General features: G+C 41.6%; 1 protein-coding gene and 1 pseudogene across 21 annotated transcripts in view; one reads left to right on the forward strand and one right to left on the reverse strand.

The window, feature by feature from the left end:
* The window catches only part of Magi1 (membrane associated guanylate kinase, WW and PDZ domain containing 1), a 605,088-nt gene that overhangs the window by 93,045 nt on the left and 487,685 nt on the right, over nt 1-24,358 (forward strand). The window lies entirely within an intron of this gene.
* The window catches only part of LOC129692192 (histone-binding protein RBBP4-like), a 17,430-nt pseudogene continuing 5,113 nt past the window's right edge, over nt 12,042-24,358 (reverse strand).

The following is a 24,358-nucleotide window of genomic DNA, read 5'->3' on the forward strand; positions in this document are numbered from 1 at the left end:
CACACACACACACACACACACACACACACACACACACACACACACACACACACATCAGTGATCCGGGCTGAATGTGTGTGACTTTATTCAGGACCCGATTCCTTTCCCTAGACATTGCCTGAGTGCCTTAGTTACGGTTTCTATTGCTGTGACGAGACACCATGCCCAGAAGTAACTTGGGGAGAAAAGGGTTTCTTTCAGGTTACAGTTTCACACCATCATCCATCCCTGAGGGAAGTCAGGGCAGGACCTCAAGGCAGAAACTGATGCCAAGACTGTGGAGGAGCTGCAGTGAGCTGGGCCTTCTCACATCAATCATCAATGAAGCCTGCACCACAGGCTTGCCCACAGGTCAATCTAGTGGGGACATTTTCTCATTTGAGGGTCCCTCTTCCTTAATGACACTAGCTTGTGCTAATTTGACACCGTAGTAGACAGCCCACCAAGGATCCCAAAGCTGAACCTTGGTTACAGCAAAAACATCCTACCTACCCCGTTCCCCCCAGATGCCACAAATGATAAGATAATAACCTCAAATCCCACCTAAATCACACATACTATGGTTATAAAAGCAATGCTCTGTGCGTCTTCCTTGAGCCCATATCCAAACCTGTTTGTCTTACTGTCTTCTTAGCACCTCTTGATTTTAATTCTACTTAACCCTATATTCAAACATGTCTAATCTCTAAATCTGCTTCATGAACTGGCTAGCCCGGAAGAAGCCATGAATCCTGGTTTGACCTGAGCTGAGGTTTTTGAAACTAAGGAAATTCCTCAGGCTTCTATGGGTGGCAGTGGGGAACTGTGCCTCCTTCACCTGTACCCACAAATGTTGGCAATAGCACTCTTTGTTCTTCCTCTGTCTTGGCCTTTCTGAAGACTGGTTTTGGCTTTCAATTTCCCATTCTTCCAGGGCTAGCAGGCAAGCTGGAAAGGCCAGGGCCTCATGCTGAGAGCCACCCCAGGGGGCACTCATAACTCTGGTATCAGTTACTTCCAGCCCCTATCAGTGTCATTGGAGGCTGGCCTTAGGGTCCAGCCCAGAGAGCTGCTCATATGTTCTTAGTGAAAAACAAATTAGAACGCAGGGATATTTTGATTCTGGAGTAAAAGTAGAGTATTTGAGAATTGCAACTTTAGTGTTAAAGACTTTTAAAAAACTGCCACTACTGCTGCTTATAAGCTACTCAATTGTAGCTGTACTTCTTCTCATCCTTGGCTCCTTGAACAGGGTTTCCCAGATGCTAGGCACTCAAGACATTCTCCCAGAATGATTTTATGATTCACAGATCAGTGACTGCAGAATCTCCGGAGTGGTTGTGGTGGGTTCCTATGCTCACTCTTCCCAGGACTTCACAGTCAGCCTGCACAGGAGACAGTGGCCAGAGAATCTGCACTTTAAGAAAGGCTGTTCCAGCAAGTCTGTTTTTTACCTCATAGTTGAGCACTTATGCCCTTACTTTACTGTGTTTACAATTTTTTTTCCTGCTTTTTGTATGTATGGGAACATGGCAAAGCCTTGAATGATGTTCTGTCTTCAATGCTCCCCTTCCCCACAATATTATATGTTGAATGCCCTCAGTGTAATAAATGAATGTATAATAAATACTTATCACCGTTAAATATGTTAACACTATGAAATTGGTATTCCTTTTTCCAAGCTGATCTTGAAATTCCTGACTCAGCTTCCCAAGTGTTGGGACTATAAGCATGAGCCATCACTCCTGGCTTATACTTTCTATGTTCTTTATTATCCCTTTATTTCCTGTTGTGGATTTTTCCCCCTCTCTACCACCTTCCCATAGTTTGTAATGATGCAAGGAGTTGTTAATTTGGACATGACACCTTTTATGAAATGTTTCCTCAGTGAGTTGAGGGTTTTCTAGAGCTAGAGTTTCTTGCACAGAGAATGTATAATACAAGGGGTCCTCTCATGGCATTGGAAAGACATTAGCATTTATAGCACTTTCCATCTCTGTGATCCTACTCGTTTAACTGGTACATTTTTCAAATGGGAAAGCAATTCCAGGTCACTTTTTATTACATTTCCTTAAGCACATTAAAAGTAGATCAATGGATTCCTAACTTCTAGGCCCTTACCTGTGTTGTGCGCATGACCAGGCACTTTCATGGTCAGCTACTTTCACATGGACACAAGCAGACTGTTTGTTCCTGAGACTTCTCTGTTTGAGAAAATAAAAATAAACCTTTGATTCCTTAAGGTACGCAATACCCAACACTTACAGTGTAAAAAGTAAAAATCCACTTAACAAATAATGTCAGCATTCTGAATTCTATAGAATTAACAGAATATTCCTAAGTCTTGTACTATTATCAAGGTATACAGAGTTAAAGCAGCTGAACACACTTGCCCGTGAAGTCTTTAAATCTCAACATTACTCAGGAAAAGCTTTGTTCTCATGTTGGGATGAATCATGACTGAACTATAAGCTAGAGTGCCCGAGTATGTGAATAGACATGTGCATTCAACAGTGCATCTTGTAGAGCAGGGACACAGTTTCTGAAATGGTTAGTTTTTTCTTTTACAAGTTGTGAATGTATTTGGGAGTTCAGATTTATAAAAGAATGTTTCAGAAGACCATTTCTATATTGGCTGCACCAAAAGAAACAGGCAACACCAGAAACAATTTGACATGAAGAATGGAAACAAATGTGCTAATTTATACTTCAAGTAAGAGCAGAAAAAAAGTTATTTTGTAATGCTTTGGACAAAATCCAGAGCATCATGCACACTAAGCTGTTCTTCTGTAACAGTGAGATACATCCACCCTAGATCAATGTTAGTTATATTAATTAAACATCATCTAGTAGTTATTATGTGCCACTCCTATTACAGCTGTTTCACATATATTGATTCTGAGCAATTTTTTTGGATAGATGTACTGTTTATCCATCCCTAGTCTGCGGATGAGGAAGGTGAGACTTTTGCTAGCATTCTGCTTTATATGTTTAACTTTGAAAGAACAGAGTAGTGCATATGAAACCTTGATTTTTATATTAAAACATTTTTTTTTAAGGGCTGGAGAATTTGTTCAAAGATTAAGAGCACTTGTTACTCTTGTGAAAGTCTCGGGTTTGAGACCCAGCACTCACAAGGTACCTTACAACCATCTGTAATTCCAGTCCCATGGGATCTGACACCTTCTTCTGACCTTAAGAATTTATTTTATGTATATGAATATTTTGCTTGCATATACCACATGTGTGCCTGGTGTCCAAGGAGCTCAGAAGAGGGCATTGTATCCTCTGGAACTGGAGTTATAGATTGTTGTGAACTACTGTGTGGGTGCTGGGAACCAAACCCAATTCTTTGTTGTTGTTTTTGAGACAGGATTTCTCTGTGTCGTCTTAGACTTGCTTTGTAGGCTACGCTACCCTCAAACTCACAGAGATCCACCAGCCACTGCCTCCCCAAGTGCTGGGATCACAGGCATGTGCCACCGTGCCCAGCTAACCCCAGTCTTTTGTAAGAGCAACAAGTGCTCTTTATTGCTGAGCCATTTTTCCAACCTCTTAATGTGTGTTTAATAGTAGTAATAAGAAAAACATGACTACTGTATGTTAGGGTTGGAGTCCTGCTGAGTGCTTCTGGCCTCACAGAAGAGGCAAGAGCAGAAGATAATGTTCAAACTAAGGCTTATTAAGAATGACAGTTCTCCGAAGCACAGGCGACTCTCTTCTGATGTTGTAGGCCAGTCATCTGGCCACAGCATATGATGCCCAACTATTTAGTAAGTTTTTTTTCTCCCTCCTTTGTGTGTGTGCGCTCGCACATATGTGAAGGTGAGAGGTCATCCTCGGGTATTGTTCCACAGAAGCCATCCACCACCATTCTGAGACAGAATCTAGCATTGCTTTGAACCTAACCAAGTGTGCTGGGCAGGCTGACCTGTGAGTTCTAGGGACACCAGTCTACACCTCCCCAGAAGTCTTCCAGTGAGACACTGTTATGAAACAGCCAAATCCTGGTTCATATATTGTGTGTTGCCTCTGGGTTGGTAGTTCTGATAATCGCTTTGCATACAGTTTTGATTATGAGTTTGCATACAGTTCACTTAGGAGTTCGGTTAATGGTATGCCAGCTTTACAGGTAGAGCATGCATCTCAGTATAAAGTGAAAGGGCTTTCAGCTACAGAATAAACTTAGGCTTTCCCCCAAGTTTGCATGTTGAGCTCCTAATCCTTAGTGTGGTTAGCAGAAAGGGGTAGAGCCTTTAGAATTTAATTAAGTCATAGGAATGCAGCTTTTAGTGCCTGTATGTACACAGATTTGACCAGCGTCTGCTCTTTCTGCCTCATAGAGGTGCATTGAGGTGGTTAGTAGTTGGCAGCCCTGGAGAGGTCTCTCGCCAGAGCTGGGCCATGCTAGATTTCCAGCCTCCAGGGGCACACCTGTGTCTGTAATTCATCGGCGCTCCTGAATTTTGTAGTAGCAGCTTGAACCCATGAAGACAGCCTCCCAACTTTTATGGAAGCATGGTGTAAATCACGCTCTCTTAGAAAATAATTCCTGAAATTGTTTTCCCAGGAGCTCTGCTTTGTTTGGACTAAGAAATAGAGGCTGAGGAGGCATTTCCTGGGTTCCTTGGTCATTCTTTTCCTTCTAAAGCAAGGTAAAGATAGATTTATTAAGGAAAAAAGAGTGATCTCCTGAGAGTGGGAGGGGCCTTGGTCCTTTCCCTTGCTTGCAGCACATAGCTAACAAAGTTGTCAAAGTTCTGATACCAAGGGACAGAGTGGGTAGGACATTGGACAATTAGGCAACTCATAGCCTCTGCCACATAGATATTTCAACATCCTGAGTTCATATTTTGGTCACTAAAGACTTTTTTTTATTCTTCCTCAATCTCCAGAGAGTATAATGAATGATACCAAAACTTGGTATGATAGAAAAAACAATTTCTCAAAGAGCCACAATGTACTAACATGGAAAGAATATATGCAATGTCAACTTGGCTTTCAGCCCTCATTAGTCTGGATACCCTGTTGCTTGAATATATTATCTTTCCTTTCTCCCAGTGTCTGCTGTTGTGGACATACACATTCAGGGCAGATGGAGTAGAAATTGGTATTTTATTTTGGCTCATATCTCTTCTAACTTATGTTGTGTTTGTTTTTTTGTTTGTTTGTTTTTTCCAGACAGGGTTTCTCTGCCTGTCTGGAACTCACTTTGTAGATCAGGCTGGCCTCTAACTCACAGAGATCTGCCTGCCTCTGCCACCTGAGTGCTGGAATTAAAGGAATGCACCACCATTGCCCAGTTCTAACTTATGGTTTTGATGTGTCCGTAATATAATATTCATCAATGCAATACATCCTCTAAACTTAGAGATCACAGACTGTATTTAAGGCCTTTTAATGTTTCTTTGGGATATTTTACACTCTCCAGTCTGTGTTCAGAAATAACTTGAGACATATACTTTTAGTTCTTTGTACTTTTCCCAGAAGTAGCACTAGGGATTATTGACTTCACGTCTACTTCACATTATAAACATGAAAAAAAAAATCGTGGTTTCCTGTCTATAGTCACAGAAATGTGGAAACTTTCAGGAGCCACAAATTCGATTAAAAAAAAAAAAAAAAGAGAAGATCATCAAGAGATTCTTGTGTATCACTCTAGGAGACACAGAAGTCCAAAGAGCATGTCTCAGTGGTGATCTCCTTAGCTCTTTCAATGCACGAGGTAAGTTAGTTTAAAGTAAGAGCAGACATATTTTTCATTTTAGCTCCATAGTCATAATAAAATTATTTTGAAGAGGCCACAAAAAGAAGTGGCGGTGCTGGTGTTTACATTAATGACCCTCCCGAATGGATGAGCTATGCAGGGCAGGATACAGCTGTTCCTGCTGTTTACCTACAGTGGTTGCATCCTCACTACAAAGTACAGAGGGCTGCATTCGCTGCCCTCTGCTAAGCCTTTCCTTTTGTCTCTGAGGACCTTTTCCCCTTGTGCTGGCCTGGCCTATCAGAACGGAGTGACTTCACTGATGTCTCATGTCAGGAAATGTTTAATGAGTCTCAGGAAAACTATAAATAAGTCTCATGTCATTGTTACACCAAAGAACACGTACAGCCATTGGTTTAGATAATTGGGGTGCCCCAGCTGTGATACTTAGAAGAGTCCTATAGTCAAAGAAATGCCTGAATGGTGTAATTTTTCATTTATTTTATTTGGAGCTTTAAATGGCACTGTCTCAATGCAGAGAAACAGTATCAGGAGTCAGTGGGGAGGCTGCTATTTTTGACAGTGTCATCTTGAGATCTTACATGGTCATTTTGTCCTTTTCTAGTCTGTGTGTAACACTTCAGTCATCTTGACCAGGGAAGTGAGACCAGAACCCATTTGTTTTAAAGGCCAATGAACAATATAGGGATTAGGATGGACAAGTTTAGAGTGCTTGCTCGGCTTGTGTAAGACCATGGGTTCTGTTTTAATGCCCCACCCTCAGCCCAACCCCAAATAGCAGCAGCAAAAAGAAAGAACCCAACCAAGCAAAACTCATTTTAAAAGGCCTGTTCTCAAAAAAAGTTTGTTTTAGCTTAGGATTTGATTTAGTTATAGTGAAATAAATTGTTCCTATCCATCGATTCAGTTCTTTTGTAATCTTGGGAACTCTGCTTTTATTTGTAGCTTAGATACTTGAAGCAAAAAGACTGTTTTGGAGAGGATCTTTTAGCCTGGGTTGGCCTCAGGCTTATTGTGTATCCAAGGGTGATGCTGACCTGATCTCTGCCTTTCAAATGCTGGGATTATGGGTGCTAGGGATCCAACCAAGCCTTCATTCATACTTCCTCAGCAAGCTAAAACAGAACCGCATCTGTAGCCCAGAAAATTCTTCGTACGTTAAATTTTCTATTCTGTGTGTGTCCGAATTTCATAGGATGGACAGACGTTTTTATGTGTAACATGGAATGAATTTCTTAAGATCAAGAGATCAGGTCAAACATTTATTGTTATTGTTGTTATTATTTTTGAGACAGGGTCTCTCTATGTAACTCCAGCTGTCCTGGAACTCACTGTAGATGAGGCTAGGTTCAAACTCATAGAAATCCACCTGCCTGTCTGACTTCCCACTGCTGTGATTAAGGATGTGTACCACCACACCTGGCCTTGGTCAAACATTTCTTTATAGAATATTATTTTGTCCACATTCTCTTGATTCTGAAAACTCTTCTCTTTCTTCACCAAAATGGGGAAAAAAAAAAAAGAATAGTTACGTTTGATTTCCAGTACTTTGAATGCCTGACTTCTCCTATTTATAGTTCTTAGGGGCTCATGGGATCATCTAACAGAACAATGTTCATTAGGTAAAAATACCAGCCCTCTTACATCTTAATTTTATGTATATGTAATTTTGCCTGTGTGTATGTCTGTGTATCACACATGTAGCTGGTAGCTGGTCCCTCTGGAGGCCAGAAGAAGGTACTGATCCTTTGAGACTCGGGTTCTAGACAGTTATTTGCTGCTGTGTGGATGCTAGGAATCAAATCCAGGTCCACTGGAAGAGTAGCTAGTACTTTTAACTGCTGAGCCTTGTCTCCACCACATAAAATTACTAATTTTGATATAATTTTTTTATATTCTCATTCTTTTTATCATACAGCACTTCACAGTTCCGTTTGTTAGAGTTAATTACAGTGGAAGGAAAAATAAATCAGGAGCTATGGGGGAGATGGTTGCTCAGTGCTGGCATGCCTGCTTAGCATCCAGGAGGCCCTAGGTTGCATCCCCAGCACCCCCCTCCCCACTTTCTAAAAATAGTCTTAAAAACTTCCATTCAGCAGGTGAGGCAGGATGAGTTGTGATTGTGTACATCCAGCTCAGGCCATGCAGGAAACACATGTTCCTGGTGGTCTCACACTACACAGGCTGCCTGTGGCTCTGTGGTTGAACCGGCAGCCACAGATTGCCCAGGGGAGGGCCACCAACCCCAAAGGCAGGTTCCTACTTAACCTGTTAGGTCACCTCCAGGAACAAGCTTACTTATAAACAACTTCCTGGTAGTGGTCTGGGGAGGGAGAGGATTTCCTGAGCTGAACCCAGACTGTTGTCACTTAAAACACACAAAGACCCTAACCTTGAGACATCAGAAGCAGAAGGGCAAGGGCTCCTGGCCAAGAGTCAGTTGGTTGTGATGCTGCTGTCCTTGGGAGGCTACTTTGCAGCCTCAGAAGGATACTAACTTGTTAGCCTTGAGGTTCCAGCTTACAGGACCCTTCTTCTTTTGCTCTTTCACCTTCCCAGTGAGGGTCTCTGATAGAGACCAGTGGAAGAGACCCTGGGCAAGCTGCATAGACCTCCCCAATGTCAGGAAGAAAGCTACTGTGTAGAGAAAATTAGGCGGAGGCTTACAGAAAAACAACCCAGCTTGAGTCAAACTCTGTTGGATGTTCTTTATCTTGGCAAGGAAAATGTTCTTTGTTTCTCTGCTCTTATTGGTGGAGTAGCACCTTGGTGGAGTAAGGCCTTTTATCTTTTGGCTTACTCACCTCAGTTTTCTCTTATTTTCTTTACCGTTTAAAGGACAATCAAGGTACAAAGTCCTTTGCTGGGTTTCCCCATCATGACTCACCTGTATGTTCTGGTGGACTCCCTTTGCATATAATATTTGGAGTTAAGTGAGAATAGATTTGTGATTAAGCCACGGGTTGCCTACAGCTTCAGAAACATTGGAAATCCTCATTCTGCCATTTTTTTCCTTTGTATTTTATAGGTAATTCTTTTCTTCCTTCTGTTACCCATAATATTTTAACATTTATAATATTTAGATGGCTGATGGATTATGATATTCCATGTTGGTTTTAGGGTGAAGGTTGGGGTTCTTGACTAACACTATTCAGCTTTTCCTGTGATGACTGATCAAACCTGTAAAACCCAGCGGCTTTGAAATAATGGCTCATCATATCTCATGGTTTTGCGTGTTGGCTGGTGAGAGAATTCTTGGCCCTGTTTGACTGTGGCTGACTTGGAAGTGCCACATGGTGCCCCACCCCCGCCCCAGTGCCTGCCTTTTCACCCTGCTGGTCCTCCACAGAACTTTGCTTATCTTCAGTGTTTCTTTCCTCCTACTGGTGGGACTGGCTTCCTTTTTTGATGGTTTCAGAAGAGTGAACGTTAGTGGGGTACAGAGCTGTAGTGTCAGCTGCTGGGGAGATTGAGGAAAGGGGGTCACAGTTCGTGGGCTGGCCGGAGCAACATTGGGAGAACCCCATCTCTAACAAACAAACGAGAATCTACCCAATGGTGATGTCATGATGTCGGCAGAGGCAAAGCCTCTTGAGTCTCCTGCACAGAGCTCACCTTTGCCACTATCAGCACCCGTTCCTCAGGGCACATTCTAGACTCACACCTTAGTGAGGCTCCTTGCAGACTCTTGCCAGCCAGCCCTCCCTTTTCTTACTGCTTCCACCTCTCATATGACAACTCGGAATTTCTTTCAGTTCCTTAACTACCCTCCTCCCTTTCCAACTTTTGGCCTTGAACCATGTGTTTCTCTCCATCTGGAATATTCTTTATTGCCTATTATTTTTCTAGCTAACTGCTATATATACTTCAGACTTCCTCTTCAGGGCATTTTCTAAGGGTGTTCCTGTTGTGACACTCTAGATTCTGGGAAACATAACCCTTCCTAATAATTTCCTCTGTTTTCCTTGTCACTACAGTGTTCCTCATTCCTTTTTAAAACTTGTTTTGTTTTGTTTTTTTCTTTCCTGAGAAACTCATACTGTGAACCAGGGCAGAAACAATGCCTGCCTTCTCAGTGGCCTGTTTCTATTACCCATGACAGTGGCTAGCTTTGCCACTTTACTTGAGGTGCTCAGAACAGCTTCTGCCTCCCAAGTGCTGGGATTGAAGGCATGCACCACCACCCTTGGCTAAAATCAGGTCTCTTGGCAAATGGCCTTATTAGCTGCTCATCATTGAAAAAAGATCCTTCATCTTGAGCAAACCTTCACATGACTGCAAGACCACAACTTTTTGACTGTAACTGTGTCAGGGACACTGAATGAAATTTTATGGGATACAATTGCTTATCAATTTAGCTGCTGCGACCCTGCACTTTCTCTGAACTCCAGGAAGAGGATGTGTGAATGGACTACTTGAATTTAACTGTTTCTGTTTCTAGTTATTGAAAGAAATGTACATTTCCCTGAATGCCCATTTTTAAAGGGCATTTATTTCTCCCATTTAATGGAGAATTTATTTGGTTAGATCCTAACTACACAGAGGTGGCGGTATTTCCTCTCTCATATCAGCTATTCATAAGATTATTCTTGAATAGATAGAATTATTAAGAAAATATAGGACGATGTAGGATACTATAGGATAATACTTTATCTAAACCATATAAAGAATTAGTTTTGGTTCCAAGTACTAATCCAAGTGGAAAGAGGCTTTATTAATAGGGAACACGGAAGGGCTAGCTGGTGAGCGTAGAGTAGGGTCTCCTGAAAGGTTGGAACTTAGAATAGGAAATTGTGAGGCTTCTCATTTTTCTCTTCTCAGAGTATCTTCCTCCACTTCTCTGAATTTTCACGTACGTGATAGAATTTGGAAAATGCATGGCTCCTCACTGACACATGCTCGGAAGACAGGGTTGATTGGTAGAACTTGTCAAGTGTCCATTCCTAAGCCAGTAGCTTTTACTACAGGTGGACTCTAGAGTTTCCAGAAACACATTCCTGATTATGCATAGTATGCTGAAGGTTAGAGGAGTGCTGAAAGGGACGGAGCCTGTGGGGTGTGCCGATAGCTTGAAGATGTCTTCTCTTTTAGAAACGTCTTGGGAAAGTTGGTTCTAGGAAAATGGTGTGTTATCTATCTAAACAAGGCAGCAGTTTTCGAGCCTCTTACTGCTCTATCACAGCAATGGATAACATCTTGAATGTTGTTTTTCCTCTTTGACCTTCGTTCTGTGTCACGTTTGATTTTTGTGACCTACCTTTTACCACTAAGAGCTTTTTTTTTGGGGGGGGAGGGGGGATGAGGTGTAAATACTTATTGCACATTCTCAAAGCAAGAATTTCAGAATGCATTAAAAATCTACTTCTGTGATTCCTGTAAGGGAAAGCAGTTCTCCCGTGTGTTCTAAATCATCACTAGCAAAGATGCACTTAAACTCAGGCATGGCTCTGGGGTCTAGGGCTTCATCTGCACTGTGGTTCTGATGAGCTTATTAGCTACATGCAAGTTTGGGCCAGGATATCAGAAACCCTTTCTTGTTGGGAGAGTGTAATAAGGAATTGGAATATATTATGATCCACAGGTCAGCAGTGGGCTTTCTTTGTGTTAAGGTAAATGGAAGGGGAAATGAGCAGAAAATGATACACAAATCAGATGAAGATGTTCACTAAAAAAAAAAAGGAAAACCATTCTGCTAAATAAGTCTTTTGTGCTGTTTATGATCATTTTACCCACCAAAAGACAATTTAATAAGGTTTGTTTTATCTGAAGATGCCTGGATTCTCAGGCTCTTTTCTTTCTTTTTTCTCTCTCAATAGAAAAGCAATTTATTACTTTATAAACACATAGTTATGGTGAGTAACAGGCCTGATGATAAAACAGGTCAACCAAAATGGAGATGGCATCAAACTATAGTCGTCAAAGTCTAACCCCTTAAAAAAAAAAAAAAAAAAAAGGAAGCAAATCTTGTCAAGGCTTAATTCAATTTTAAAAACATATGAACTACCACTTCACTCTTTCTCACCAATGCAGTTCACCAGTGGTGGAAAAGTTTTAACTGCCCAGTAAAAACATATATCTTTACAACTTGGTGGCTCCAAACCATAAATAAATAGCTAACCCCCACACAACAAAGGCAGACTATGTTCAGCTGTCCAGCTGGTGCCTACCAACAAGGCTTTGTTGAATTAAGTCCCCCCGTTAAGATTCAGAAACTCTCATAGTTTACTAGCACTGTGGGCGGCACCTACTGTAGCCAGATAGCTGAACAAAGGCCGTGTTTCGAACCAATGTTAAATCCATCTTAAGGATTCAGGGGAATACAAGGAGTCTAAAATCACAAATACAGAAATGTCCAGGATCCTTGTCCTTCTGGATCCACACTTCCTTCAGGGTCTTCATCATTATAAATGTTCTCTGCCATCTGCCACACATGAATGATATTGTCTTCTGATATAGAACAAATTACCTGAGGTTCATTGGGATTCCAGGAGAGATCAGGTATCTTGGCAGTATGACGACCATGAATAAACAACAGCTCTGATGAGCCTTCTTCTGAATCTTCTGGGGACTGTTCTTTTCCAGTTTTGCTTCGATCCCAGATATTCAGCCTACAATCAGTACCACTGGAAGCTAAAATACTTTCATTGTGAGGTGACCACTGAACTTGGAATATTTCATCCTTATGTGTCCCAAAGGAATGCAACTTGAGTTTCAGATTTCTTAGATCCCATAAGGCAACAGTCTTGTGACAACAGCTGATCCTGTGGCAAGAATGAACTCACTATACAGATTGAAGGATAGGCAGTTCACTTCAGTAGCATCAACTGAGTGGGTTGGCTTGGGAGTATTGTTTGAATGAGTATTGTTGGCAATAAAATGGTATCAGGCTAAATAATGGTTATTATTTGCCCTATTATTATTGTTATGGTGGTATTATTTAGCCTGCTATCATAATCACTAAGACACAGACACCTGTTAGATTTTATAATTGCCTTATTTACCTTGGGCCAGTCAGATATTTCCACCTATGCTATCTCAATAACTTCCCTATCCACCTCCTAGCTTCCATCCAATGCCATCTGCCTTAATCATTCCTGTCTGGGCTACCTTCCATCCATAATCTTATGAATACTTGCTTACATTTTTCATCTTGGTGTTTTCTCCATCCACGCCATCCTCAGAGTCCTTCCTTTCAGCCCATGTGGTTCCTTCTTCATGTTAACCCATCATGTCTTCCTCCTTCCTCCTTTCTTCCAGACTGTCTGTTCCCCTGATTCTCATGAACCCAAAGCCTTTAGCCATGCCTACCCCATTCTTCCCTGCCCAGGTTTTAGGCCTTTAATCAACTAATCAGGAATAATGTCTTAGGCAGGTTTACACAACAAGAATAGGGCAGTAACCAGATCTTGAGGGCCAGGAATTAGCATCAAAATACAAGCATCACATCAACCTCCAACGTACAAGTATCCCAAATCATAGTTTCTGATCATCAGCAACTGACCCAAACAGACTCATGAAGAAGACACCAGGATACATCCTCTACTGCTACTGTATGCCCTGTGAAGATGGTCTTCTCGTCTACCGCTTTTCCTTCTTTTGGAATGGCACTGATGTTCTATAGGTGGATGGTATGCTCATCTAAGGCACTAAACAAGTGCCCGCTGAGATTCAGATTCCAAGAAAACACATGACCTTCCATTTGATGACCATGGAGATGCAAATTTGGGTTGCACTCTCTAGAAAGGTCTGATTTAGAAGGATGCTTTGTGTAGTCAAAGACAAGCACATCACTGGATGGAGTCTTTGTTGCAGTGATGCAAGAGCTCTGGGGCATGTGCCCAGCCCCGTTTACTCCTCCTTCATGGTTGGTCTTGATTGAATGGGAAAAACCGGGCGTCTACTTTAGGTACATTTTCTTAAATGTCATTTAGTCTTCTAGGACAGCCATGAAATGCACAAGAATTTGTTTCTTCTCTTAGGTGAAAGAAATTATAATTTGCTTTAAGTGAACTTGTTCAAAATCATAAATATTAGTAAAGCAAAGAATGATCTAGAACTCAGGATGGATTTGTAGGTCTTTCCGCTCTTCCTCCCTTCCTTTTAGTTTTTTGAAACAGGGTTATGCTGTATATACCAGGCTGGCACGGAGCTCCCTGTGCAGCCCAGACTGGCAGTCCTCCTGCCTCAGCTCCCAGAGTTCTGGAATTTTGGGCTTGTGCCACCATACCCCCGAACTCAGGATTTCTAACTCAGGCCATTTTTAATTCTGTAATTGTTTGTGCCTCTTGGGTTCCTATCCTTGAGTTTGTTTCTGTAGTAAGGCCTTTTGTTTGTTTTCAGTTCTGAGGATCCAGCCCAGGGCCTGGTGAAGTACTGCACCACTGAGCTTTATTCCAAGCCTGTTTTGTGGTTTGTGGTTTTTAGTTTATGAATGGTAGTTGTGGTTATAATCTTTTATGGCTTCTGCACCATGAAAAGGTGTCACGTTGCTAGGAGGTGTTTTGCATTGTCTTGTGTGGATTGCACTGACTCTGAAATAGAGGTAAAGTCTTTCATTTCACCGTGCTTTCTGCTTGTGGATGGCCAACTTCTCTGGGTTTGTGAGAGGCTGTTCTGCACAGCGAGCTTGAGTTAGATGAAGGAGAAAAAAAATAAGTGGGTTGGATGAGGTTGCTCTACATGCAAGTTCCTTGTCAGAGGCTTTTTCATTGACTGCTGGAGGCGATCCATGAGAGGTTTGTGGTCCTACTCACACATTATCATTGTATTTCACAACTCTGATGGTGCCTGCATCTTTGATTATAATCATTTCATTCATTTTTGAGGGTTCCTGTGAATAAAAGATCTCATTGTTTTCCTTACTGTCTATAATGATGGGCACATCACAAGTTGCAGTTTTCCTTATGCCACAGCTCCCATTGTGGTTGGATTTTATTTGAGAAGGTAGTTATTTTTGAAAGAAGGAACTACACTTTTTATACTTAAAAGATGCCATTGCAAGTTTTAAGTGGTTAGAACCATGGCCAAGAGACTTAATGTAGTTGCATATGAATTGAAGTTTTAGAATCTTTCCAGGTGGAAGGACACAGCTGAATAAAGGAACCAAGGCCAAACTTTTGTTGTGGTGCCAGTATTGAAAAAAGGAAATGTGAGCAGTTGGAATTCCTGCTGGAAGAGCAGTTGAGCCTGGAGGAAAACAATGCATCATTTTCTTCCCTCTTGCCCTTGACAAGTGGTGTCTTCTAGTTTCTGTTTAAGCAGTGCTCCAGGTTCAGCCTGAAAAACTACTTGTGAATTCATTGTTGCGTAGTCACCTCGGCGTCAGTCCTCGAGTATTCAGTGGTGTGCTTGTTGTTGGCTCATTACCAGCTCTGGGCAGAGAGTAGTGGTTACCAGTCTACTATCAAAATATCACCACCGTGGCCAGTGTTACATGGCCACTGTCATCACTGAATGCGGAACTGAGAAAAGTTGAACAGTATGAACTGGCTCTTTTCACAATGCATTCCTCATACAACACATTAGAACAGCTGAACTCTAATAACATTACATGAGGATGGATGGTCATTCACTGAGACCCGATCAGATTTGAAAAGTTCTTTAATACACTTCACCCTGCTTTATACTTTAATTAATTAATTATATTTTAATTAATTGAGTGTTTTTTAAGACCGGCTTTTTCTGTGTAGCTCTGGCTATTCTTGAGTAGACCAGGTTGGCCTTGAACTCAGAGACACCCTCTACGTTTGCCTCCAAAGTCCTGGGATTAAAGCTAGGTGCCACCACCACCCACTTATTTATTTTCTTGTAGCCCAGTCTGGTTTCCAGGGTGGCATCCTCCAGCCTTTCCCTCCACTTGTTAGCACTGTAGCATGCTTGTCCCACTTTTTTCTTATTTAGTCACTATAACAGTACAGAGAAATAAATGCTATTTGCTCTCCCAAACTTAGTATGTTCTTATTCCCAGCTGCTTGCACTTTCAATTTGCTTATGTCTTGGAGAAGTATAGAGGAGTATAAATGGCAGATCTGAGACTGCTAAGTATCTTGCTCATCTCATAGAATTTATGATCAGTAAAATACATGTAATTATTTAAACATTTAATGTCAGTTATGTTTCACCCATGCTTTATCTTTTCCAGTTATAAGCGTCCACAATATTTTCAGAAGAACTAATGAATTCATGCAGTTTACTGAGCATCGTTATGTGTCTGTTTTACATTGCGAGGATGTATCAGTGAACAGAACAGGGAAAACTGTATCCTCCAGGGAACAATGAGACAACTAGGTCATGTCAGAGCAGTTTATGTGGTGTAACGAGAGGGTGCAGTGGGAAAAGTGTCGAAGAGTAAGGAGGACTATATGTAATGGAGGGGCCTGGGCTGTATTTTAAAGTCAAAGATCATATTACTGTAAATAGCTTAATTTTCAGATACATCACTTTTCTGATTGCTTTTTCTCAAAGGAACGTAGTATGTTAAATAGCTGTGATCCTGAACACAGGTGTCTGCCTGGCCCCTTTGCAGGCTGGGTCTCCTGCCCTTGCCTTGAATAGTTGTCAGTGTATAGCCTAATAGACCCTGGTCTCTCCTGGGTGCCTTATTATGCTCTTGGCTGGTGTGGGTCTTGTGGTCAGCCTAAACAGAAGGCCCTTTGCACAGGCACACCTCCCAACCAAGCCAGATTCCCTTGACTGACTGGACCTAGAAGTAGTACTTCATATCTATCCCTGTGGTTTTTCATTACACAGAAATCCTGTGGAGCCCTTTGATTTATTGGCAAATAACTCTTCATTTGTGTCATCCCCAACTCTTAATGCCATTTGAAGGTGTATTTTCATAAACAGAGTCACAGCTTTTAAAGCTTATTTCTCACTGGTCTGATGATACTTAGACGTGTCCTGTTGTTGTCCAGTAAGCCTACATATCTTTTATAGGAAGAAAGGGTGGGCAGGGAAGAGGGGAAGGGAGGGGGAGACCTTTAGGACAGCCGGACCTTAGTGTTGCAGCCAGCACAAATACTTTTAGCTGGAAATGATTAACATTCTTTTGCTAACATCTTACTTATCTTTAGTACCTTCGTTTATTTGGATTAAGAGGAAACCCTTGTCTTCTTATCACAGTGTAATAAAATTTCTTTCAGGTTTAATGTACAAGTAAAAACTGAGTTCATTTGGAGAAATATAAAGTCAACAGAAATGGCTTTCAAGTGTGGTGGATTGTGGGGCTGGTTTCTCAGTGTCAGAATTCTGGTTGATACGTGCAGAAAACTGCGTGGTCATCAATAGATGGAAGCCCTTTAAATGCTCCAGTGGTGAGGCTGCACAGAGGAGAGAGACAGGCAGGGGAGACAGCGCCTGAGGAATAACACCCCAAGATTGGCCTCTGGTCTGCGTGCGCGCGCGCCCACACACACACACACACACACACACACACACACACACACACGCACCCATGCATGTACAAAACTGCTTATGAAAATACATAACATTTTAAAATATTTTTAAAATATTTAATTGCAGCCACACATATAGATAGTGGTGAATAATGTGACTTATGGAGCCGGACTCTTGATTTAGATCCATTTTCTTTTTATTTGTTAGATGATCACAGATTTGCCACGTTTGGTGCCTCAGTTTATTTGTCTGCCAAATGGGGACGATAAAAATAATTACTCAAAGGCTTCTTTTGTAGACGGAGTAAGTGAATGTATTAGAAATAATCAAAGCTATTGGAAAAGGCTCAGTTTCAGGAGAGGATGGCGTCTTCCATGTTTAGCAATCCAGCATGTCCTAATTGTCACAGGAATATCACTTAGTATTCCAGGCCACGGAAGTAGGAAGAGGATTCGCACAGTGAACAGGGTTCTTTTGTTTTCTCAGCTCTGCCTGGGGAGTTGTGTGTCACTGGCTCTAGGTTGTTTATACTTGTCCTTGTTGGGCCAAAGTGAGCTGTTTTTGTACCAAGTTTGGGCAAGGTGCCCTTCATTGTCATTGAGTTTGACCTTTACACCACCTTCTTAAGTGCTACCAAAAATATGTAAAAATACCACCTGTACCAAGGCCTTTTATTATCTGGAATTATATTCTAAAGGAAGTGTCAAGGATGACTCAGTGGATGAGGAAATAGAAATTTAAACGGGCTTAATGTAGATCTGAGCTTTCTTTTAAACATTTCTTTACTTCAGAAACAGTCTCACATAGCCCAGGCTAGTCTCACTCACTGTGAGCTGAGGAAGATCTTGAACTTCTGATCTTTCTTTTACTACCCAAGTGCTAGGATTATAGGTTTGGGCCATCACAGCTGGTTTACAGGTTGCTGCAGTTTGGACTGAGGGCTTAGCACATGCTAGGTCAGCCCTCTACCAGACTAAGCAGCAGCACTCGTCATGACGTCGCTTCTGCTAACTCCCAATAACACAACCTCTGTTGCTGGGTGAGCGGTGTGGAGGGAGGCGAGGTAGACACAGGCGTGGGGCTGCCCACCCCACTGTGAACTTAGTAGGACTTGTTGCACTGCCCAGAAAAAGGAAGCGTATGGGGAATAACCGTGTCCCTGCCAGCCAAGATTACAGAACATAGAGAAGTCAACTGGCTTGCTGTTTACAGGACCCCTCAGCGAGTTTTGTGAATAAAAATTCACAAAACTCGTGTTCCAAAAATATAAGAGCCAACTCTTATTCAGCACTTAACTGTTGCGCCCGGCATGATTCCGAGCTTGTGTGTGTGCGTTTGTGCGTGTTCACTCGCAGATATGCATGTGTCATATGCGTGTTCTCATGAAAACGCGTGAAGCCAAAGGCTGCATTGAGTGTCTTCACCTATTGATTTCCACTTTATTTTCTGAGACAAGTTCCCTCATCAAGCATGGGACCGAGGCATTAACTAGACTGGCTGGCTGGTGAGATCCGAGGATTCCCAGTGTGGTATCACAGTGCATGCCTCCCTGTTGGCTCTCTCCGTGAGTGCTGAGAATCTAAACTCAGGTCCTTGGGCTTTCATATTGAGTGTTCTTACCTAAACACCCATCTCCCTAACCCTTATTTTGCACTTATTAACTCACAAATCCTCACAGTTGCCTTGTGAGGTATTAATTTTTTCTCATATACTCTATGAGGAGGCTGAAGTCAGGGTGTGTAGGAAGTGGGGTTTCTAAATACAGGACCTGAGACAGGTTTTTAATGTAACTTTTTACCTTAGAAACCACTCTGGAAATGCTGCTGGGATGTCCCAAGCAAACAGTGACTGACACTGTTTTTCCTCTTTAATTTCAAAACCAAACCAAACCAAACCAAACCAAACCAAACCAAACCAAACCAAACCAAACCAAACCAAACCAAACCAAACCAAATCAAACCAAACCAAACCAAACCAAACTAAACCAAAACCTGAAAAACAAAATAAAACCCTCAAAACAAAACAAAAGTCCCTCAAACAATGGGATTCGCTGTGGTATTTTCATTCATCCATGTCACTAAGTTTTCTTTGTATTTGTTCCTGTCCCTGTATAGTTTCAGATGCAGATGGCCTGCCTCTCTGTGCCTTCATGCTATAGAACATCTTGGTTTCTCCGTAGCATCCTTAGGGTATCGAAATCTCTCTTTGTCTGTCTGTCTATCTCTTGTTTTTTATGTGTATGTCTGGGTGATGTGTGTGCGTGTGTAGATCTGAAGCAGAGCCAGAATATCTTCTTTGAACATTCTTTAATATATATTTAATTTAATTAATAATATACATTTAATTTAATATAGTTTAACTTTTTGGAAATTTTAAAACGAAATCTTTGACAGCTTCATATGTATACAGTGTGTCTTGATATGCTATGTGGACTGAGGCAGGGTGTGTCACTGAACTAAGAGCTCAGCAGTGTCAGTTAGCCTGTCTCCTCTGTTCTGTCTACTCTGTCTGTACCTCCCCCAAGCCCACCCAGCACTTGGGTTTTGCTTACCTTGTGAGGCCAGCAGCCTTTTTATCTCCTTTCTCTGCTGAGCCATTTCTCCAGCCCTTTCTTTCCCTCCCCATGCTAGAAATTTTTGAGCAGTGCTTTGTGGTATCTACTACAGGCACGATTTTCCAGTTTTGCAGCCCCCTGCATTGGGGTGTAGAGCGTAGAGGGTGGGGGTGGTTTGTGTACTATACTGACCAGGCCTTTCAGCATCTTGAAAGCAGGAAATTTGTCTGTGGGAAGATTTGACTGGAGCTTGTGATCCTACCAAAGAAAGAGCACACGATTAAGAGATTGTGTAGCTCTTTCACAGCTACAAAGATGGGAAAACAGCTTTTCACCTAGCATTGAAATGCACGTCAGTTGTTAAAGTAGCTTTTTTTTTTCTTCTTTTTTTTACAGATGGGCTTAGCTTTTATTATTCCTGCATCTCCTTGAATCATCCCTCCGCCCCCTTCCTCAGTCCCCCTTCACTTTCTCAGTGAGGGTTCTGTACTGGGTCATATAAACTACTGTCTTGTGTATGCAAGACAAGTACTGTAGCATTGAGTTGTTTCCCCAGTTCCGTTATTTTTTTTTTTTTTTACTTTTCATTTTAAGACAGGGTCTCAGTACATTTCACAGGCTGGCTCTGGGCGTACTCATAACCCTGGTGGGCCTTCAACCTGTCATTCTCCTGCCTCAGCCTCCTGGGTAGTAGTGTTTACATGCATTGCTACCAGGCCCACCTGGTAACAAAATTTTTCAGAAAAATTTTAAGTCAAAGTTGGCATGTGGGCCAACGTTAGAAAAGTAACTTTTATTTTTTTCATAATTAAAGATTGCCACATTGCCGTAACTGTATGCTTAGGGTTCTTCTCACAAGATATGCAGTATTAGCTAATTCTGTAGTAGGTTGAAATTATAACATAAGACAAAAATCATGTTTGAGTTTTCTGGGTAATTACGATCTCTCAGTTTGGAAGTAAAACCAATTATGACTGTAAAATTGTAGCCCAACTCTATTGTGTCCTTACTAAATATAAATGATTGTAAATTAAAATTCATGGGAGGTATTTCAATTTAATCTTAATTTTTATTTTTTCCCTGAAATGTGAAATTGAATAAATGTTAAGACTCTATTTGAACTTGGAAGAAGGGGCAAAATTTAACTATGCTTTGTTGTCTTATAAACACTTCTTAAGTTCCAGAAAAGAATGAGGCTTCTATGTACCAAGTGCCCCAAGGTGATTGCCCTTAGGGGAAGAGAGATTAAGTTTTCATGGGACACATGTGTATAACTAAAGAGGATTAGTATTGGAGATTCACATGGTGTTTGCGTTTGACTGGCAGGGTTTGTAGATTCAGTGTGTGCGTTCCGTTTGCTTAGATTTAAAAAGAGGGTAATTTTAGAATGACTTATTTTTGAATCTCACTGCCTTTAATGGCCATTGCAGAGGCCTTGTAGAAATTGAATCTGAGCTGTTTATTTAGAAGGCTCAAATACGGATGATTGTGCGGATGGGATAGCTGGTATGTGTAATGAAAGTCAGTTTTCTTCTGTTTCCTCAAGAGATGATGTGTTAAGTAGCTGACCACCTCTCTGGCTGATATTCCTGAGAAACAGCTTCCAGGGAGGAATGAAGGACTCTGGCCTGTGGCTCCAGAGCCTTCAGCCTGTGCTTCTGCTGACCATGGGCTACATCACAGTGGTGGGGACGCCTCAGAGCAGGCTGACCATACATGCACGTGCATGCATGGGTGTGCTCTTGTGCACACACACACACACACACACACACACACACACACACACACACACCCCACTACAGATACAAACAGTTTGGTGGGAGTTATTTGTGAAGCACAGAACGCCCCACAGTGATCGTATCTATTTGGGACCGTTTCCGCCTCCTCTCTGATTCTGCGCTCTCCAGTCCAGTCTAGGCCATCCCAGTCAGTGTGTGCACTGACACACTGGGTCAGAAGGTAGACCAGGTGACCACTCAGATTTCTCTTATTCCTGAGTCTCTACAAATCTGAAATAGATACAGAGGAGACAAAAATTGAAAAACGTTGAAAGGAGGCGACTTGCTTGGGAGTCTGAGGTGTTTGGATAAAATCACCAAGTTTTGATATTCAGAGCAGTAGAGGGATGCCGAGAGGGCATACACGGACGTTCTTGCCTCGGGAGTCCACAGTGGAAGGGCTGAGAGGACAGGGTGGGGGATGGGGTTGGGGGGGGAGAACATAGGCAAGAGTATACTAAGTTATCTCCTGGGAGCCTTCGCTTATGTAAGCGTTTCGGAGGCTAAGGGAACTCCAATTGCTCATACATTTATGATTTCAGAACCAGAAGTCAGCGTTTTATCCCCTAGGGGTGACACTAACTCAAATTCAGTGAGATTAGCTCATTTTTGTGTGGAGTTTTGAAAAGCTGCTGCAGCGGGTTGAACAGGATCAGGAACGCTGATAGTTCGTGTTTGCTGAGCTGCCTTGTTTCCTCTACAGTGTCCTTGTGATCAGGCTGTTTCTGCCAGAATGTCACAGGTCTCCAACCCTGCACCTTTGAGCTAGCATTGGCTTGTTTTGTTTTGTTCCTGTTATTTATTTATTTTTGAAGATGAAGTCAATTATCCTTCCTTAAGAAGGATTACTCTCCTGTGTACAATTGACCTCTTCTTGTCTTCTCATGAACATCCTCATTGTCTCGAATTCACTTATTGGTGGAACAATTGCAAGGGAAGAATATTTAAAAATTCACTGGATTCAGGCAAACAATAATTTAAGCTGACATGCTTTACAGCTAAACTGTAGGATGAAAATAACTCATTTGTAGGAAAAAACAAAAACAAAAAAAGAGGCCAGTTGATGACTGCTGAGCAGCTTGTAGGTCTTTGGTAGTGTAACCCAGGTGGTCATTTCCAGACCCAGGGTGTCAATCAAGATAAACATAAGTAAAGGGTGCAGAAAGCTGGCCTAATCAATACAGTTGTATAGCTTACTGTTTAAATTACAGACGTTCGTTCAGCGTTTTAATGACATTTTTAATGATGGGAATTTCTGTGTAGTGATTTTGACCCTACCTCAGTATGTAGACATAATTTTTTTGTAGCTATAAAATCAATTTAGCTTCTTTGTTTACTTGTTTGTTTAGTTTTCAAACAAATGACTTCATTTGTTAGAGCAGGTTCAGTTACCAGCAACACCACAAGTCAGGAGAGTGCTCAAGTTTCTTCTCCCAGCTAGTATCAGTTCTCCCCACTGTTAGCACATCCACCAAGGCCGGCACACTTGTTAACCCTCAGGAGCCCACACTAATGTTTCCTCATTACTCTACAGTTGACAGGAGGCCACAGGTCTGGTGTAGCGTAGTTCAGGCGTTTGGACAGGTGACTGTGGACAAGGGCTGCGTTTACAATATCTTGACACAAACTGCAGTTTCAGGCTCATTTAGAGTGTTTTTACTGCTCCAGAACTGCTCTGCTCACCATATCTCTTCATCACTAACACCTTCTTGTTCAGATATACCTACTGAGCTTGTCTTCTTTCCAAGCTGTAGAGAAAGCTGTTGTAAAGTTTTCTGGGAAGTGTTCTCTCGTGGATATAGGTTTTCAACTACATTGGGTAAAATGGGAACCTGATGGCAAGACCATGTTTTAATTTGTAAGACACCGCCAAACTGCCTTCCACATTTGCCCTTCCATTGTGAGTTCCCAGAACAATGAGTGGGAGTTCCTGTTTTCCCACATCCCTCTAGCATGTGCTATTGTCATTGTCCTGGGTTTTGTATATTCTTATCTGTATCATATAGTAATATTTCACTAACGTTGTTTGTGTGGATAGACCCCCCCCCCCAAAAAAAAAAAAAAAAAAAAAAAAAAAAAAAGCTCTGTTGTCAGAAATAATTTGGACTTGCCAAGAAAGAGATCACCACTCCAATTGAAGTATCTTGACTAGGGAGAACTTTACTCTTGATCAAGAGGGTGCACCGCTCACCAAATCAAAGAAGCAGGTCAGGGCTCCCCTTTGGTTTTTATTGAAATGCAAGTGGTGACTGTGTCTTTTTTCTGTTGGCTGTGGTCAGACCACACACATGTGAAAATTTGCATACACATGGGTACCACACACGTATGCATGACACAAAGTTTTCATTAGGTGATTTCTTGCTGAGCAAACATAGAGAGTAATTATACTGACAGAGTCACCGTGTGATAAAATATTAACAGAACCCCTATCATACACAGTTCATTCTTGACTAGAATGTCAACATGTGTTATGTGGCTTATGTGAGAAAATGATATGAATGTAATTCTTTAAGTTTTTTTTTTTAATGTGCACACATTTGTGTGTGTGTATTTATATATATGCTATGGCACAAGTATGATGATCAAAGGATAACTTGTGGAAATCTGACCTCTCCTTCCACCATGTTGATCCTGGGCATTGAACTCACGTCATTAGTACCTGATAAGTACCTTTACCCAGTGAGCCACTCCGCTGACCCTGTGAATATATTTCTTAAGACAACATAATTTTGATCATATAATTGCGCCCACAAATGATAGCAAATACACACACTTGTGCCTTTCTTTTCTTTTGGTACAATTGGATTCAGTATAATTCAAACCTTGAATTACTGGGCTCTGAGCCTCATATTTTAGGGTTCTTTCTTTTCTTTCTTTCTTTCTTTCTTTCTTTCTTTCTTTCTTTCTTTCTTTCTTTCTTTCTTT

This window comes from Psammomys obesus, unplaced genomic scaffold, assembly GCF_907164565.1.
Source record: "Psammomys obesus unplaced genomic scaffold, mPsaObe1.curated_primary_1811, whole genome shotgun sequence".
NCBI classification, from domain to species: domain Eukaryota; kingdom Metazoa; phylum Chordata; class Mammalia; order Rodentia; family Muridae; genus Psammomys; species Psammomys obesus.